This window comes from Panthera leo, chromosome F2 (genome assembly GCF_018350215.1).
Source record: "Panthera leo isolate Ple1 chromosome F2, P.leo_Ple1_pat1.1, whole genome shotgun sequence".
NCBI lineage: Eukaryota > Metazoa > Chordata > Mammalia > Carnivora > Felidae > Panthera > Panthera leo.
Window position 1 is genome coordinate 27143153 of NC_056695.1, and position 20416 is coordinate 27163568.

A 20416-nucleotide genomic window follows, 5' to 3' on the forward strand; every position below is an offset into this window, starting at 1 on the left:
TGTTTATAACATTAGAACCTATTCTACTACTACTAGACAATTCATATAACAGATATTACACTTAAGTATTCTCTGAAAACTTAATTGGAAAGTAGTTCTGATAACTTTCAATTCCACTAACTTTGTTTGAAAAATCTCTTTTGATGTTTGATAAGTTTTAGAATATTTTATAAAATTTTCTTACAAAAACTTAAGTCCACCAGTGAAAAAAGAGAGTGGGATATAGCACATTTCTGAGCCACCTTCTTTCTTTTGTAAGCAAAGTACTGGACACTGGGGCTTGCCACGCCTTATCTGTGGGATTTCCAGAATGACAGTATAGTGAAATGTCACTACATTGCAACAGTGGACCTATTAGCACGTCCATACACGTACATATTTATATTTCTTTGTGCCAAAGGGACTTTCATGTTTGCTGACAGCTCGTAAAAATATAAAGTTAAGATAACACGAAGGGGCGCCTGGGTGGCTCAGTTGATTAAGCGTCCAACTTCGGTTCAGGTCATGATCTCACAGTTTGTGGGTTCTAGCCCCCTGTCAGGCTCTGCACGGACACCTCAGAGCCTGAAGCCTGCTTCCGATTCTGTGTCTCCCCCTATCTCTGCCCCTCCCATTTTCATGCCCTGTCTGTCTCGGTCTGTCAATAATAAATAAACGTTAAAAAATTTTTTTTAAAAAAGAAATAACACAGGGGCGCCAGGGTGGCTCAGTCAGTTGAGTGTCTGACTTTGGCTCAGGTGATGATCTCGCAGTTTGTGAGTTCGAGCCCTGTGTCGAGCTCTGTGCTGACAGCTCGGAGCCTGGAGCCTGCTTTGGATTCTGTGTCTCCTTCTCTCTCTGCCCATTCCCCACTTGTGCTCTGTCTCTCTCTGTCTCTCAAAAATAAATAAATAAATGTAAAAAAAAAACTAAAAGAAAGAAATAACACAAAATAATATAAAACTTCAAATGAACTTTAAATTCATGTTGACGCTACCATAAATAGCTCTCAAATCATGTACCTCAATATATGTATGTGATTATGTTTTCCAAAAAATAAAAATAAAAAAATCCCACATTAATGTAAAAGAAAAGAACTTCTGGGATTCAGTAAGTTTATTCTTTCTTTATGAAGAAAAAAATCCATATCCTAAGGTTTCATATGCTCAATGTACTGTTTGAACATTCGTAATCCACTGATTGACTAAATTTGCAAGTCAATCCAGTTGGAAGGGTTGGACATAGAGAGTGTCTTCAGATCGTATGAGAGGATTTCACATTCTGTCTTTCCAACCTGTCTTAAGCTTAGGCTGCTATTAAAAAAAAAAAAACTGGGTAGAATAAACAATACCAATTTAGTTCTCATACTTCTGAATGTTGGAACACCTCTTACCATAGTCTCACATGGCAGAGAGAAAGATCACCTCTCTTGTACCTCATTTTGGAAGGGCACTAATCTTATTTATGAAGGTTCCAACTTCAAGACCTAACTACTTCCCAAAGTCCCACCACCAGATATCATCACACTGAGGATTTGGGCCTAAATATATGAATTTTGGGGAGGGACATAAACATCCAGTACATAGCACATCCTATTCACAAATTTTAATTTTCCCTTAAAGGATATAAGTAATTTTGAACTTGAAAAAAAGACCAAAAAAAAGACCAAAAGCAACAAAGACTAGAAAGGACCAGTGAACATCACCAGAAACTCCAACTCTACAAGAAACATAATGGCAATAAACTTAGTACTCACTCTGAACGTCAATGGACGAAATGCTCCAATCAAAAGACATAGGGTAACAGAATGGATAAAAAAACAAGATCCATCTATATGCTGTTTACAAGAAACCCACTTTAGACCTAAAGACACCTTCAGATTGAGATTAAGGGGATGGAGAACCATCTATCATGTGAATGGTTAACAAAAGAAAGCTGGAGTAGCCATACTTATGTCACACAATCTAGACATTAAAATAAAGACTGCAACAAGAGATGAAGAAGGGCATTATATTGTAATTAGGGGATCTATTCACCAAGAAGACCTAACAATTGTAAACATTTATGCGCCAAAAGTGGAGCACGCAACTATATGAATCAATTAATCACAAACATAAAGAAACATTGATAGTAATACCATAATAGTAGGAGACTTCAACCCCCACTTACAGCAATAGACAGATCATCTAAACAGAAAATCAACAAGGAAACAATGGCTTTGAATGACACATTGGAGCAGATGGACTTCACAGATATATTCAGAACGTTTCATCCTAAAGCAGCAGAATATACATTCTCCAGTGCACATGGAACGTTCATCAGAATAGACCATATATTGGGACACAAATCAGCCCTAAGTAAGTACAAAAAGATCGAGATCATACCGTGCATATTTTCAGACCACAACATTATGAAACTCAAAATCAACCACAAGAAAAAATTTGGAAAGGTAACAAATACTTGGAGACTGAAGAACATCCTACTACAGAATGAATGGGCTAACCAAGCAGTTAAAGGAAATTAAAAAGTATATGGAAGCCAATGAAAATGATAACACCACAACCCAAAACCTCTGGGATGCAGCAAAGGTGGTCATAAGAGGAAAGTATGTAGCAATCCAGCCTTCCTAAAGAAGGAAGAAAGATCTCAGATACACAACCTAACCTTACGCCTAAAAGACCTGGAAAAAGAACAGCAAATAAATCCCAAAACCAGCAGAAGACAGGAAATAATAAAGATTAGAGCAGAAATTAATGCTATCGAAACCAAAAACAGCCCCAATAGAATAGATCAATGAAACCAGAAGCTGGTTCTTTGAAAGAATTAACAAAAGGGATAAACCACTAGCCACTTTGATCAAAAAGAAAAAGGAAAGGACCCAAATGAATAAAATCAAGAATGAAAGAGGAGAGATCACAACCAACACAACAGAAATAAAAACAATAATAAGAGAATATCATGATCAATTATACGCCAATAAAATGGGCAATCTGGAAGAAATGGAAAAATTCCTAGAAATATATACACTACCAAAACTGAAACAGGAAGAAATAGAAAATCTTAACAGATCCATAATCAGTAAAGAAATCAAATTAATAATCAAAAATCTGCCAAAAAACAAGAGTCCAGGGCCAGATGGCTTTCCAGGGCAATTCTACCAAACATTTAAGGAAGAGTTAGCACCTATTCTCTTGAAGCTGTTCCAAAAAAGAGAAATTAAGGAAAACTTCCAAACTCTTTCTATGAAGCCAGCATTACCTTGATCCCAAAACCAGACAGAGATGCTAAAAGGAGTTCTCCACTAAAAAGGAGAACTATAGACCAATTTCCCTGATGAACATGGATGCAAAAATCCTCAACAAGATATTAGCCAACTGGATCCAACAATACATTAAAAAATATATATTCACAACGACCAAGTGGGATTTATACCTGGGATGCAGGGCTTGTTCAATATCTGCAAAACAATTAACGTGATTCAACACATCAATAAAAGAAAGGACAAGAATCACATGATCCTCTCAATAGATGCAGAGAAAGCATTTGACAAAATACAACATCCTTTCTTGATAAAAACCCTCAAGAAAGTAGGGATAGAAGGATCATACCTGGAGATCACAAAAGCCATATATGAAAGACCCAATGCTAATATCATCCTCAATGGGGAAAAACTGAGAGCTTTCCCTCTAAGGTCAGGAACAAGACAGGGATGATCCCTCTCACCACTGTTATTCAACATAGTATTGGAAGCCTTAGCCTCAACTATCAGACAACACAAAGAAATAAAAGGCATCCATTTTGGCCAGGAAGAGGTCAAACTTTCACTCTTCACAGATGACATGATACTTTGGAAAGCCCAAAAGATTACACCAAAAAACTGCTAGAACTAATCCACAAATTCAGCAAAATTGCAGGATATAAAATCAATGCACAGAAAAGTTGTATTCCTATACACAAACAATGAAGCGACAGAAAGAGAAATCAAGGAATTGATTCAATTTACAATTACACCAAAACCCATAAAATACCTGGGAATAAATCTAACCAAAGAGATGAAAAATCTATACACTGAAAACTATAGAAAGCTTATGAAGGAAATTGAAGAAGACACACCAAAAAATGGAAAATATTCCATGCTCCTGGATAGGAAGAACAAATAATGTTACAATGCCAATACTACCCAAAGCAATCTACATATTCAATGCAATCCCTATCAAAATAACACCAGCATTCTTCACAGAGCTAGAACAAACAACCCTAAAATTTGTATGCAACCAGAAAAGACCCCAAATAGCCAAAGCAATCTTGAAAAAGAAAACCAAAGCAGGAGGCATCACAATGCTGGACTCAAGCTGTATTACAAACCTGTAATCATCAAGACAGTATGGTACTGGCACAAGAACAGACGCTCAGATCAATGGAACAGGATAGAGAACCCAGAAATGGACCCACAAATGTATGGTCAACTAATCTTTGACAAAACAGGAAAGAATATTCAATGGAATAAAGACAATCTCTTCACCAAGTGGTGCTGGGAAAACTGGACAGCAACAGGCAGAAGAATGAACATGGACCACTTTCTTACACCATACACAAAAATAAACTCAAAATGGATGAAAGACCTAAACGTAAGACAGAGAGTCATCAAAATCCTCGAGGAGAAAGCAGGCAAAAACCTCTTTGATCTTGGCCGCAGCAATTTCTTACTCAACACGTCTCTGGAGGCAAGGGAAACAAAAGCAAAAATGAACTACTGGGACCTCATCAAAATAAAAAGCTTCTGCACAGCGAAGGAAACAAACAAGCAAAACTAAAACACAACTGACAGAATGGGGGAAGACATTTCCAAATGACATTTCAGATAAAGGGTTAGTATCCAAAATCGATAAAGAACTTATCAAGCTCAACACCCAAAAAACGAATAATCCAGTGAAGAAATGGGCAAAAGACATGAATAGACACTTCTCCAAAGAAGACATCCAGATGGCCAACCGACACATGAAAAAAAGCTCAACATCACTCATCAGCAGGGAAATACAAATCAAAACCACAATGAGATACCACCTTACACCTGTCAGAATGGCTAACATTAACAACACAAGCAACAACAGATGTTGGCGAGGATGCGGAGAGAGAGGATCTCTTTTGCACTGCTGATGGGAATGCAAGCTGGTGCAGCCTCTCTGGAAAACAACATGGAGAGATTCCTCAAAACACTAAAAATAGAACTACCCTACGACCCAGCAATTGCACTACTAGGTATTTATCCACGGGATACAGGTGTGCTGTTTCGAAGGGACACATGCACCCCCATGTTATAGCAGCACTATCAACAATAGCCAAAGTATGGAAAGAGCCCAAGTGTCCACCGATGGATGAATGGAATAAGAAGCTGTGGTGTATATATACAATGGAGTATTACTCAACAATCAAAAAGAAAGAAATCTTGCCATTCACAACTATATAGATAGAACTAGAAGGTATTATGCTAAGTGAAATTAGTCAGTCAGAGATAGACAAATATCATATGACCACTCATACGAGGACTTTAAGAGAAAAAACAGATAAACACAAGGGAAGGGATGCAAAATTAATATAAAAACAGGGAGGGGGACAGAAACATGGGAGACTCTTAAATATAGAGAATAAACAGAGGACTAGTGGAGGGGTTATGGGAGGGGTATGGGCTAAATGGGTAAGAGGCTTTAAGGAATCCACTCCTGAAATCATTGTTGCACTATATGCTAACTAACTTGGATGTAAATTACAAAAAATAGTAAATTAAATATTTTTAAATATGTACTTATAAAAAAACAACAGTATTTATTTATTATTTATATTGTTAGGTCTGGTACAAGTTATTGATAATGCAAAATTAGGTAAGATATAGATCCATCCATCAAGGATATTTTGGTAAAGAATAATAGAATTAAGTGAATTATCACTTTCAATCCAGTGAGATAACAATATGATAGAGGAATGAATGAAGCCCAATATGAAATGACACCATAGCAAATAAGGTAAGCATATAGATTAACTGGGATTAGGGAAAAATATTCCTACAAGAAACAATACTTGGGTTCAAGTCTGAAGAACACATGGGATAACTAGTCTAATTAGGTTTGTACTTCTCACAATTCTGGAGGCTAAAATCTGAGATCAAGATGTCAGCAGAGTTGATTTCTTCCAGACCTCTCTCTTTGGCTTGTAGATAGACATCTTCTCCCTCTGTATTCACAAGGTCTTTCCTTTGTGCATAGATCTGTCCTAATCTCATTTTATCATAAAAACACCAGTCACAATGGATTAGGCCTCACCTTGATAATCTTATTTTATTTTAATTACCCTGTTAAAACTCTCCAAATATAGTCACATTCTGAGGTACTGTGTTTCAGGACTCCAAAGTACAAATTGGGGGGAGTGGGAGGAAACACAATTCAGCCCATAATAGTGCTCAATCTAAAAATTCACAGGGGTGCTTCGGTGGCTCATTAGGTTAAGCATTGGACTCTTGGTTTCGGGTCAGGTCACGATTTCAATGTTTCAAGAGTTGGGGCCCATGTTGGGCTCTGGCTGGCAGAGTGCTGCCTGCTTGAGATTCTCCCTCTTCCTCTCTCTCTCTGCTCCTTCCCCACTTGCACGTGAGTGCTGGCACTCTCTCTCTCTAAATGCAGAAATCAATCTGGGTGCCTGGGTGGCTCAGTCGGTTGAGCATCTGACTTTGGCTCAGGTGGTGATCTCGCAGTTTGTGGGATCGAGCCCCACATCAGGCTCTGTGCTGACAGCTTGCTCAGAGCCTGCAGCGTGCTTCAGATTCTGTGTCTCCTTCTCTCTTTCTCTGTCGCTCCCCTGCTCATGCTCTGTCTCTGTCTCTCAAAAGTAAATAAATGTTAAAAAAAAGTTTTAAATAAAGAAATCAATACATAAACATAAAAAATTCAAAATCTACTACTTACTATACACTAGAAGTTCAAACAAAATTTTATTGTTAACATGAAACACCAATAAATTTCACAACATAATAAGAATGGCTTTGATTTACAGTGTTCTAGATTTCCTTAATTTCTGGCATGAGAGAAGACAGCTGGTTTCCCATATCTGCTTCTTCAGTCAATAACATATGTTTTATGATATGTTAATGTCACTAAAGAATATCCAGCCAGTGGGCACCTGGATGCCTCATTAGGTTAAGCCTCAGACTTCAGCTCGGGTCACAGTCTCGTGGTTTGTGGGTTCCAGACCAGCATCAGGCTCTGTGCTGACAACTCAGAGCCTGAAGCCTGCTTTGGATTCTGTGTCTCCCTTTCTCTCTGCCCCTCCCCAGCTCGTGCTCTGTCTCTGTCTCTCTCCCAAAAATAAGTAAACATTTAAAAATTAAAAAAAAAAGAATATGCAGCCATATCCAGACATTTGTATAGAAATGACAGAAGCACGTAAATTACTTTTTTTTAGATAATTGCAAATATCTTTCTTTTTTTTTATCAAATATCTTTCTATGGTACTATGCCAACACTCTACAAGTGGTAGTTTCTTAACCATACACTATTACATCAAAATCCATTAGTCTGTCTTGCTTTCTGATTGATGAGAGAGTAATTTGTAACTAGTCATTTGCCAAATAAATAACTAGTATTATAAATTGGTACGACTGCCTTGATTTGTGTTGAGCAAATTATTCCCAATTGCTTTTACACCATGAAAAACACTTATCCAGGCAGTCTAGGGAGTCCAATGAGCCCCAGGAGAGATACAGAAAGAGTGAAAAGAAACTTGTCTTTTAGAAGAGAAGGTGGGGAAAAAATTGTAGTCTTAGGACCTGAGACTGTGGACATTAGCAGTGTGTGCCAGCCTCATGTCCAAAAGATCAGGTGGACTAGTCATATTTTAGGGGAAAAAATTTCAGAGGTCAAACTAGTTAAGAATAACCACAGAATAAATCAGCATAAGAACTAGACATCTCTTCCTTATACCAAGGTGATATTTCAACAGTTGTCAGACCAATGGGAAGGAGAAGATTGAAGGTAAGAATCAATAAATGCCCAAGTAGAAATTCATGATTGGCTGAGATAATGATACCTGAAAGAGATGCTTTAAGTCTAGAAGAAATAGTTATTTTCAATGCACAACTTAGGCTTTGATGTTTTCTAGTTTGGTTGTTGTTTATTTGCTTGCTGTTGTTTGCATTCTCCTCAGGGCATAAATAGTGGTTATGAGCAGGATGAAACCAGTTATAAAAGGAGAAACAAAGTGTGTTTTTAAAAAAATGAATAATAAATAATTATTGCAAGGTTTATGATCAATGTAGCCAATCCTTCTTACATATACAACATAAAAATGAGAGATAGAAAAAGTATGAAGACCCATGGACTGGCTTAACTAAACTTTTGTTAAATATGTAAAAACTGTCAAATATATAAAAATAAGCACCCCTGCTTATATAAACTGCTCAAAAAAGGTCAAATCTACAAAATGAAATTCTGATATGAAATATCTACGTTTTACAGGATACAAATAAAATATTTCTTCATATTTCTAGAAAAAAACAATGACCCTCCTCCTCACCTTTTCTGAAATCTGTGTTCCCACTTCAATAATTTAGTAACTCAGGAGCTAGTAACTTGTCAATTAAGAGCTCTGCTAATACAACTTTTTTCTAGTGAAAATTTTTTAAATACAAAAAACAAATTTTTTATTCAAATAAAGCTTCTCTGTAATTTGCTTCTCAGCTATCTACAATAAACATGCTTTTCATATCAAGAAACTCCATTCTTTGCCAATACTAAAGACTAAGTGCCTAAATGGAATGTTTTGTATATATGCTAACCTTTAAACACCACTTATCTGTATATCTATATCTATATCTATATCTATATCTATATCTATATCTATGTCAATATCTATATCTATCTAAAATTAGGCTATAAGTAAAGCTCAAAAAAATGCTAATAAGTGCTAACTCAATTTATTTTTATAGTGGTTCATTAAAACTTTTTTAAAGTTTATTTATTTTAAGAGAGAGAGAAAGAACGTGAGTGGGGGAGGAGCAGAGAGTGGGGGTCAGAATCCCAAGCAGGCTCCTCGAGGTCAGTCCACAGAGCCCACTGTGGGGCTCCAACTCACGAAACCATGAGATCATGACCTGAGCTGAAATCCAGTCAGATACTTAACTGACTTAGCCACCCAGGCATCCCCATTAAAACTTTTTTAATGTTCTTAATTTATATCCTAGATGTACAAAATAGAATGAGAAGAAGCAGATTCAGCTATTATTTTAATTGATTTTGGAATTGTCTTCAGAATATATATACATATACATGTATATACATATATACATATACATGTATATACATATATATTTTTTCAGAATATTATATATATATATATATATATATATATATATATATATATATATATATATATATTTGCTATCTTTGAACATGAATGTTAAATTTTAATAAGGCTCAAGAGGTACTAAGTACCTGGAATTCAGTAAATTCTTTGTCCAAAGGATAACCGAATCAGAAATGCTTAAGAGAACCATACAGAAGCTTCTATGAGAAAGTTACTTTTATAAATACACATCAGCGGTGCCTGGGTGGTTCAGTGGGTTAAGCATCGGACTTCATCTCAGGTTAAGATCTCACGGTCTGTGGGTTCCAGCCCTGCATCCAGCTCTGTGCTGACAGTTCAGAGCCTGGAACCCGCTTCTGATTCTGTGTCTCCCTCTCTCTCTGCCCCTCCCCTGTTGCTCTCTGTCTCTCTGTCTCTCTCTCCCTCAAAAATAATAAACATAAATAAATAAATAAATAAATAAATAAATAAATAAATACAAATCAAATAGATAGATGAAAAACTATGTAACATGCAGAGTGTTATTAAACAATTGATAAGATTGTAGAGTCATGAAGAAACTCTGACTAGAAACTAATACTATCAGTGAATGACCTCTGAGAAAATGTGACAATCTGAAACTATTTACAGAAGAAGTTAGAAGTAAGATATGTAGGATTTAAATTGTGAAGACCCCAGTAAATAATATCAAGAAGTAAATCATTTCAGGGCTTGAAAACAGCAGTGTACCATAAACATTTGGGTTTACAATCATTACTTAGGCAGCATAGCTAAGGATGGACTGGAGAGAAAGGAAGCTGAAGGAAAAAAAATACATCAGAAAGTTATTCACAAAATGCAGAAGCAAAGAAACTCACACAGAAGTAGTGGAAACTAAAGGAGAAAGATATATTCAAGAGATATTTGAAAGAAGAATTAATATGACTTGGTGATTATCATATTTCATCAATTTTAAGATGTATAAATTTATATTTTAACATTTCTGAAATCTTATAATGGATGGTGTCTCATAATCACTGAGGTCCATAGGTGGGTATCATGACTTAATTAATTGAAAATATAATTTTCAAAAACATAATGTCATGACTTACATGCAAGTTTAAAATGAATACATGTCAGGGCGCCTGGATGGCTCAGTCAGTTTAAGTGTCTGACTTCGTCTCAGGTCATGATCTCATGGCTCAGGTCATGATCTCATGGTTCATGAGTTCAAGCCCTGCATCAGGTTCTCTGCTGTCAGTACAGAACCAGCTTCAGATCCTCTATCCCCCACTCTTTTTGCCCCTCCCCAACTCATGCTCTTCCTCTCTCTCCCTGAAAAATAAATAAACATTAAAAAAGAAAACATATCTAAGATTTATTTATTCCTTAATTGATGAAGAAACCAGTGCAAGATACAAAATCAGTTCAGAGGAGTATGTGAAGAAAAAACATATATGTGTATGCAATCTGGAATGCTGAAATAAATTTGCTAATAGATGCAAAATTGGTTTATATATAATAAAACAATAAAATGTAATAAGTAGGCTCATCTCTTCAACTAGTCAAAAATTTTATCTCTATCAGACAAAACGCATTTTTATTTATATGGATTAGAATCACTTGCTTTTTACCTTTTTAAACTACTTAACATCTACCTCAGCAGAGTTGTGTAATGGGCTAAATAACAGAAAGAAAAACACATGAGCACACCTCCATATAATCAGATAATCTATAGAGAGTCTACTAGACAATTCCCAGCGCTGCACTGGAAATGATACCTAGTCGGCTCTGTTGGCATGTCAAAGTGCAAACAATGTTTTCAAACAGATATCATTGCCTGATCATACTCAACTATAAAAATTGCCAACACCATAACTTGTGATGAATAGGTGTCAGAGGTTTGAAATGAACTCTCAGAGACCAAACTACTCATGTAATCCCTAGGAATCAAATGGCTGCTTGGTAGGTTGGTAGATCAGGTATATTCAACACCATTTCTGAGCTTCAGTTGATAATTGAAAAGCTGGTTCAAGAACTCAACAGCACCACCAATCAACTGCATATAATTGACATCAATATAGTACTTCATCAACAATAGCACAAGACACATTCTTCTCAAGGTCATGTGGGACATTCCCCAAGATAGACCACATTCTGAGCCAAAAAAATGCACCTTAACAAGTTTTCAAAAGTCGATATCATACAATGTGTGCTCTCAACCACAATGGAATAAAACTAGAAATCAATAAGGCAAAGATAGCTTGGAAAAATCTCCCAAATACTTACTTGCAGATCAAAAACAAACTTCTAAATACAACATGAGTCAAAGGAAAAATCTCAAAAAAAAATTAATAAAACTCTGAACTAAATGAAAATACAACTTTCAAAACTTACAGGATTCAGCAAAGCAGTTCATAAAGAGAAACTCATAATATTGAATGCACATATTAGAAGAGATCTAAAATCACAAAGAAGATATAAAGATCGCAAATAGACATATGAAAATATGTTCAGCATCAAGTATCATCAAGGAATTGCAAATTAAAACAACAAAGAGATTCTGCTACACATCCAGTAGAATGGCCAAAATCCAAAACACTCAAACACCAAATGCTGGCAAAGAGGTGGAACAATAGGAACTCTCTCATTCATTGCTGGTAGAAATGCAAAATGGTACAGCCACTTTGTATGACAGTTTGACAGTTTCTTATAAAACTAAATATACTCTTATCATACTATCCACTAATAATCCTCTCTGGTATTTTCCTAAAGAGTTGAGTTGAAAATTTATGTTCACACAAAACCCTGTACACAAATCTTTATAGCAGTTTTATTCATAATTGCCAAAATTTGGAAGCAATCAAGGTGTCCTTCAGGAGGTGAATGGATAAGATAAACTGTGAAACAACACTGGAATATTATTCAGTGCTAAAAAAAGATGGAGCAATCAAGCCACGAGAAGACATAAAGGAAACTAAAATGCATATTATTAACTGAAAGAAGCCAGTTTGAAAAGGCTACATAAGTATAATTCCAACTATATGACATTTTGCATAAGGTAGTAATGGAGACAGTAAAAAGATCCGTGAGTTCCAGAAGTTAATAGGGAGAAAGGAATGAATAGGTAGAGCAGAGAGGACTTTTAGGGCAGTGAACATACTCTGTATGACTCTATATTGATGAAAATATGTATCTACATTTGTCAATATCCACTGAGTCCTAACATTAACTGTGTAGGTTCATAGATGGTGATAAACATACCATTGTGGTGTGGAATACCAATAGTGAGAGGGTTTGTGCATGTGTGGGGACTGGGAAACACTTCAGTTTGTTGTGAACACAAAACTTCTCTTAAAAACTAAAGTTTATTATTTTTAAAAAGCTGGCTTAAGAACTCAGCACCAATGACTCAGTTGAGTGTTAATACACAGACTAACAATTCTCAGTTCTGAAGCAGTTCAGAAAGTGGTACTTTGAAGGTTAAATGGTTTTAGAAGTACCATAAACAAATTAGTTTCCTCATATTTTGTTTTAAATGTAAGTAAAAAAATAATTGATAAAAACAATGCTAACTTAAGTGTGAGAAAATTAAGTATTACATAATATTCTGAGAGAAGAAAGCACTGTATTATTGCTAACAATAGTTTTTTGTACAATCTGAGATAAAAACGAATCCCTGACTAGCATTATAGAATTAGATGAAATCTGGTAGTGTAAGAACAAGTGGCAGCTGGATAGGGATTTGGCTACTCATGGTGCCACCAACTAGTTTTATGCCTATAGAAAAAGGAATTTATGGGAAAAGTAAGAGAATTACATTGGTCGGTAAAATATACAATGGAGATATCAGATTAATCAAAACTTAGAAATATCTCCATGGATGGCATGAGAAATGAAAGGCTGCAGATAGATTTGGGAGACATCAGTGTGGATGTCGATAAGATTGTTTAGGAAAAGAATGTAACGAGAAATGAATAGAAACAAGGGTGAGATTTTTATTAAATGAGATATAGATAATTAAGAAGAAGAGAACTATCCAGCATTTAATTGATTAGTAGCTAGGATGGTCATCTAGTTTCCAAGTCACAATCAAAACCAGTCTTTGTGAATAAGTGTTAGACCAGCAGGCAATGAAATATTCTAATTGGCTGTTAGACTTTGATGAATTTTTTCAAATCATAATGATATATTCATTAACATCACTATGCCCAATTAATATCTCAGTTAAAAAAAAGTAAAAAATAAAACATTGTAAAATTTTATTCTTTTATTCCTTCTTTTTGCCATATACTCAGAATATGTATTTTGTACATTTTTGTATGCATAATGCCTCTTTCTGAAATCATTCCAATCATGCCCCTATATATTTCCATATCAACTCTTATCATGATGCACTCAAATTTCTTGTTTGTCCATTTTTTCCCCCTTAGAACCCTTGATTCTCAATAGTTCTAACAGTGCCTTATTTACTATTTCACCACCAGAAATGTAGCACAGTGTCTGGCAGATAGCAGGTGCTCAATAAGTGCTGTTTTAACAAATTAACTAATGAACTATTTCTTAGGACTATACTTAGATAGATAAGGGCTATCAAATAGGCTAGAGGAAAGAGCAAGAACTTTGACACTACTTACAAGTTAGGTGACCCACAGAAAGCCCCATATTCTTTCCCAATTTCCCCACTAATAAAATAGAGATGATAACATCACCTATCTTGCAACATGGTTAAAACGAGTACATTTTATATGCAAATATAATTCCTAATTAGTCTGAGCTAATCAACATGCTTTTAAATGGAATTGTATTACAACAATAACAACAACTACAGGAACAAAAGAAAATCTTATCAGTGCATCCCGTTGTGAGTATATATGCCTTTTTCTTGTTCTTATAAAAAATGGAAATACCTTTATTAGCTAAAATATCTCTAATCCTGGATGATCCCCATTTTGAAATCAATGCTTACAAAAGCTAAATTTGAAGTCAAGACAACAGCTTTCATAAGAATCCTTTTCTTGAGACTGAGATACAAGGTTTAAGTACCTGGCACTGTTTTAAGTGAATTAAATGTTATCAATGCTGTTAATCTTCACATAAGCCCCTGAGATAAACTCCTGTTATTCTCATTTTCACAGATGAGGAAACTGAGATACCCAAAGGTGAACTTATCCAAGTCACAAAATTAAAAAGAGAAAGAGTCAAAATTCTTGGTATTCAAAAAGAATTCCAGAACAGTTTATAGAATGCACTTTTATCCACTGTGCCCACAGCCCTCTCATGGAGAGATATGCAAGACAGAGGTAAGATATAGTTAAATATAAGTTTAATTAGTGGTTGTCTCACAGTTACAAATTCAGATATGCAATAAATATTCTGATATAGGTCAGAAACTTGGATCTGCATAAATATAGAATAGCATCAAAGAAAGAATAAATAAAATGTTTTCTACATGATAGTTTAAAAAGCAATTCATATTTTAAAAAATGTGAATGACTCACACAGATGTCTAATAGTATTCATTAAACATTCAAGTTGACTGAGCTTCCATCTTCTCTTTGTGTATTTCCCAGTGAGGAGGATAATGCATAAATTGTTCTTGAGGAACTTCAATGCCTCCCTTATCCCTCACTCCCCAATTTTTCCTCCAATCTATACCCAGTAGTTATCAATAATAACTCCACCATTTCCCTCTTCCACCTACAAGAACCACACTGTCAGTATTAGCAAACTCAACTTGAGGAGACTTCAAGATCAGTCAAAAGGAATATTGATTATTCTGATCTGATGAGGACCATCCTTTTAGAAAGCACTTGAAGTGTGATGTTATTGAAAAACTGTACTCTTTAGACTTTCACCTACATGTGAATTACCATTGCATGGCAGTCACAATAGAAAGAGCTATAAAGATGGTAGAAAAGAGATAAATAGTCCACTCTTGATCTCAAGTATTCATGAACAGTAGCAAAAACGATAAAAGGAATGTGAATGCAGTTTTTTTTTTTTTACTGTAACGTTTACTTAGGTCAAGCTTGAGTCCAATGGCTCACCCATAACAGCAACAAATAGCTCAAAGCAATCACCAATGAAGTTTGGTTGCATTATTTATATCTAATGAATCATAACTTAAAGCAGCTATTTAAAAATATCTTAGGGGTGCCTGGGTGGCTCAGTCGGTTAAGTGTCCGACTTCGGCTCAGGTCATGATCTCACGTCCGTGAGTTCAAGCCCCTCGTCGGGCTCTGTGCTGACAGCTCAGAGCCTGGAGCCTGCTTCAGATTCTGTGTCTCTGACCCTTCCCCTTCTGTGCTCTGTCTCTCTCTGTCTCAAAAATAAATAAACATTAAAAATATTTTAATGGTAGCTCAATTTTTCAACTCTAGGTATCAAAATATTTGGGAAGGTGATCAGACTTGGAAAGTCTCATGGCTTTCCTTCATTCCTTCCTTCTCTCCTTTCTTTATTTCCTCCCTCTTTCCCTCTCTCCCTCTTTCCTTCTCTCCTTTCTTCTTTCTCTCTTCTTTCTACTCCCTCTGTCCCCTTCTCCCTTTTCTCCCTCTTCCATCCCCTCTATCCTCTCTTTTAAGTTTCTTATTTCTTGGAAAGAATTAGACTCACCACTAGAAATGTCTAAATAGCTACAGTTCTTTCAATAAAATAAAATAATTCTATGTATTGCAAATGTCATGTCTCCAATGTTCAAGTAATAGAATTTTTTCTCATTTTGTAATATAAGTACAGTCAAGAAAAGGTAAGAAGCATTGGTTACTTTTTCAAAATAAAAGGGAAATGTAAATTTGAAAATCTGGAAACATTTTCCTTTTAACTTCTTGAACATCTGATGAAAATCATCAAAGGAAGCAATTCATTGCTACAAAATTCCTACTATCTTGTTGAAAAACACACATTTACTAATTATTATAAAATAATGTGAGTCTTGGAATTTACTATGTAACATTTTATGTATTGAAATTGTTTTAGAAATAAAATCCTACAAGTTTTTAAGTTAATAGTATATAGATTGCAATGTTACTGAAGATACAATAGCCATATGAAAAATCATAATAAACATCTTAGCATGAACTGCATGCATAACCCTATTTTAGCATAAGTACTTGCTGAACTCACCATATTATAAGGCAAGTATTGTGACTTTCTTTCAGAAATGTGGAAAAGCAGTTTGCTATTCTCTCCCACATTCTCTGGGTTTTTATAGGCCAGTTCACTTTGTCTCCACTGTGAAATACCTTAAAAGGTAATAAGGTATTCTGATCTAGTAGTAATTTATTATATCCGTTAATCTTGTAAAATTGCCCTTTGCATGTAATAATTTGTTATTCTTTTATTAGACCTTCTTCTGCATACTGTGTTTATCATAAAGATGTCACCATTGTGATGCCTAGCAACCATTACAATGTTCTGGAGGTGTTTGCATATATTTTCCTGGGGGAGAGATCTGCGTGGTCCCTGCATGGGAGAGCTGTCAGTGTATTCTGATGTATGAGGATAAAAGGAGCCCCTGCTGCAGACTCCAATAAGCTCAAGTCACAGCCTGAAAGCAGTGACTTGGGCATCACTATACCGTGTTAGAAAATGTGTCAATTATCACATGGACCGCCTAAGGGTATTGCCTGGGTCTAGGTCATAAAACCATCAAGACTGAAGGGAGAAAAAATTGATGAAGAAGTAAGTTGAGTTAATTGATAACAAGGAAGCCTGTATATGGAATGTTCATTGTAACTTGAGACCCCCCAATTTTTGTCTGAGAAGCTTTCCTGTGGATGATCCCATGAGTAAAACTAAAGCTGTCTATCTTCTCCGACATAAAGTATGTATAACTGGCATTTTAGGCATTTCCTAAAAGCCAGTAGGTAGTTGTCAAACTAGTCAAGAAGCCATAAAAATAAAAATAAAATCATGCTAATAATGTTATAGTTGTTTTTGCTATTATTGTGATTCTTAATATACAGTGCTATTGTTTATATGTGAATACAGTGGGGACCACTTAGATATGTAGCCTAGGGCTTAAGTCATGAAAGCTTTATGCACCACTTATGTAGGTTTCTGTGCACTTTACTCAGGGAAAAGGGAAAATACATATTTTTCACACATTTGCAGGGGTTTCTAAGTTAGTTCAATGAGCCCCTTTTCAAATTTCCTTGCGTTCCCTTGAATTACTGATAATATTTAAGGTATTTGTATCAGATGTGTTCCTTTAAGAAACCACTCTTCACTAGGCATGGGAATAAGCATTAAAGAAACCAGCTGTTTAAATAGGGTGCCAAAACTTACCACGTGGTCAGTTTTGCTAAAAATTTTAATTTTTATTATACAACAAATCATTAGTTTTAAGTATATATTGAGGAGACAGTTTGCTCAAAATAGGCAGCAAGGCACACATAGATCCTGAGGTACCCAGGATTACTGCCTCAGACTTTTCAAAAGCACATCCTTTTCAAAATAACATTGTTAGTACAGAGGCACACAGGCCAGAAAATTATCCATCATTTTACTGGTGCTAAACAAAAAAGATTTTTCTAAACTAAATTTTCAGTTTTATATTAAAAAAAATATAAAAAGACATGGCCTCTCTCACTTAAAATATAATAGAAGCATTTTTCATGAGAGTGATGTTAATAGTGATGATAATTATAAGCAATATTTCCCAGTATAGATTTGTTTTCTGGCACTGGATGCTTTCTTTGAAAGTAAAGCCAAATATTGAGTTAAAAGAAGCGATATCAGAAAAAAGAAAAACAAAAATGAGCTTCATTAAGATGTTTAACTAAAACCTTTTATTTCTTTAACTGGAAGCATGTTCTTACTACCAGCCAGTATTCCAGTGAAGTGGACAGACGTTTTATTAAGCCTTATCTCTCATCTATTCTATTTTTGCATAAATTGGTACAATTTTTCTATGTGTGCAAGGACAGCAATGCAATCTTCCAAAGAGATAGTTTAAGTTTTTTATTTATACACTACATGGCAAGTAGGAAGATGACAGTCTCTGGAATCTATAGACTTACCTTTGCTACAAGCTAGCTATGTACCTGTCAAAGTTATAGAAGCCTTGGGTTGCATATCAAAAAAAAAAAAAGTTTAATATGGTCATACTTGCTGCAAAAACTACTACTATGAAAACAAGTGGAATAACTGCTGTTAAAATATTTCAGAACAGGCAGTACGACAAAATATTACTTCTAATTGTCCACATTAGGCTTAAATTATAGTCCATCACTATTACATATTACTATTATTTTCAAAGTACACTCAATTATTAACTGCCTAGGACTTTTAAAACAGACTGAAACTTTCTTTTGATAGCTAAATAAGTTAAGAAAAGAAGGGCTATTCCAAATAGATATCAGGTTATCAATTTACCATTTTTTCTTCCTTTATTATAATTAGAGGAATTTGTTCTGAAATGGAATGGATTATAAGGCTATTCCACAAATATATGAAAATTCCAAATTTTGGCCCGGAACTATAGGTCATGAGATAAGATACAATTCAGGTTCAGTATCTTCGGAGGGATTCCACACAAAGGGAGTAAAAGCAGAATGGGGTGGGGAGGGTAGTAATTTAAATTGAAACTGTTTCAAGGATAATATTATATCACATTCTATTAGAAAATAATAGCAAGAATGGTCCCTGGGCACTAAAATTTAATTGGGCCTGGGTGTGGAAAATACACTTTAAAACTGACCTGAGTTGTTTGCTGTGGTTTTCAATGAAGAGTTTCCTTTATCTTATTGCAACAAATTTATCTTCTAGGGATATCACAGGAAAGAAATAGGCAACTCTTCAAACAAGATAAATAGAAACTTTTTAATGAAAACTTCTGTATCTCAGGTTTATAACAATACCCATTCATTTGTACATGACATCATAGCTCATGAAAAAGGACTTCAGGCAGAAGAGCCATATTCTCTTAGATAATAAATAAAAAATGTGCTGATATCTAGACTGGGAGTAACCCTCTTGACCAGAGCAGAATTGCTCCTGTATTAGCTCTATACTAACTCACAGAATGCAAATAATAAGGAATACAACCTGGTTAATTAGTTGGAATTAGATGCAGCTCCAGTGACAGAAATCCAAAATGAAAGTAAATAAAATAAAGCCACTTGTTTCATTCTTTCACATAAGCAAAATCTGGGGAATTGAGTGCTCTTATGTGTTCCAAGATTAAAAGGAATCTGGATATTATGTCATCAACATGTAGCTTTTACCTCATTGTCCAAGAAGACTCTTCAAACTCCAACATCCCAAATTCACATTCCAACTGGAGGCAAAGTTGAATGATAAGAAATTGTGCATCATTGAGGATAAAAATAGAAGCTACTGATATATACTCCCAAGACACAAAGAATAAACATTTTTGTTTTCCTTACGTTCATCAATCCAGGTTAATTTAGCTGGCTGCTCTTCACTTCTGTGTCCACTAAGGAACATGGATTCCTTCTTCCTTTCTTCTTCTTCATCATTCCTAGTTTTAGTTTATACAGCTGAACCTGGAACATAGACATGTCCACCTTGAAACTCACGTGAAGGGGAAAAAGTAGAACACATGAACAATTTTTCAAGTCCTACATCTAGAAGTGACACATATTAATCATTTTACTCATCTTTTGTTGGCAAGAATATCATTATATGGGTACATTTAGAAGTGGGGGGCACCTGGGTGGCTCAGTCAGTTGAGCATCTGACTCTTGATTTCGGCTCAGGTTATGATCCCAGGGTCATGGGATCACACCCCACAAAGGGCTCCAGGGTGAGCATGGAGACTACTTATGATTCTCTCTCTCTCTCTGCCCCTCCCCTCTCTCACATACGTGTTTTCTTTATCTCTCTAAAACAAAACAAAGCAAAACAAAAGAAAATACAAACAAACAAAAAAGAAGTGATTAAGGGAGGGTAAGGCAGTATCGGCCTGAGCATCTACCTCCCAGCTACAAATTTATTATTAAGGAAAAATAAAAAAAAAAATTACTTTTTATTTAGAAGTCTGCTCTATTCAAAATGGTCTATACATTCCTTTTCAAGTCACATATAACTGACACACGCTAAACTTTCACTTTCTGGAACATAGTTGTATTTCTATAAA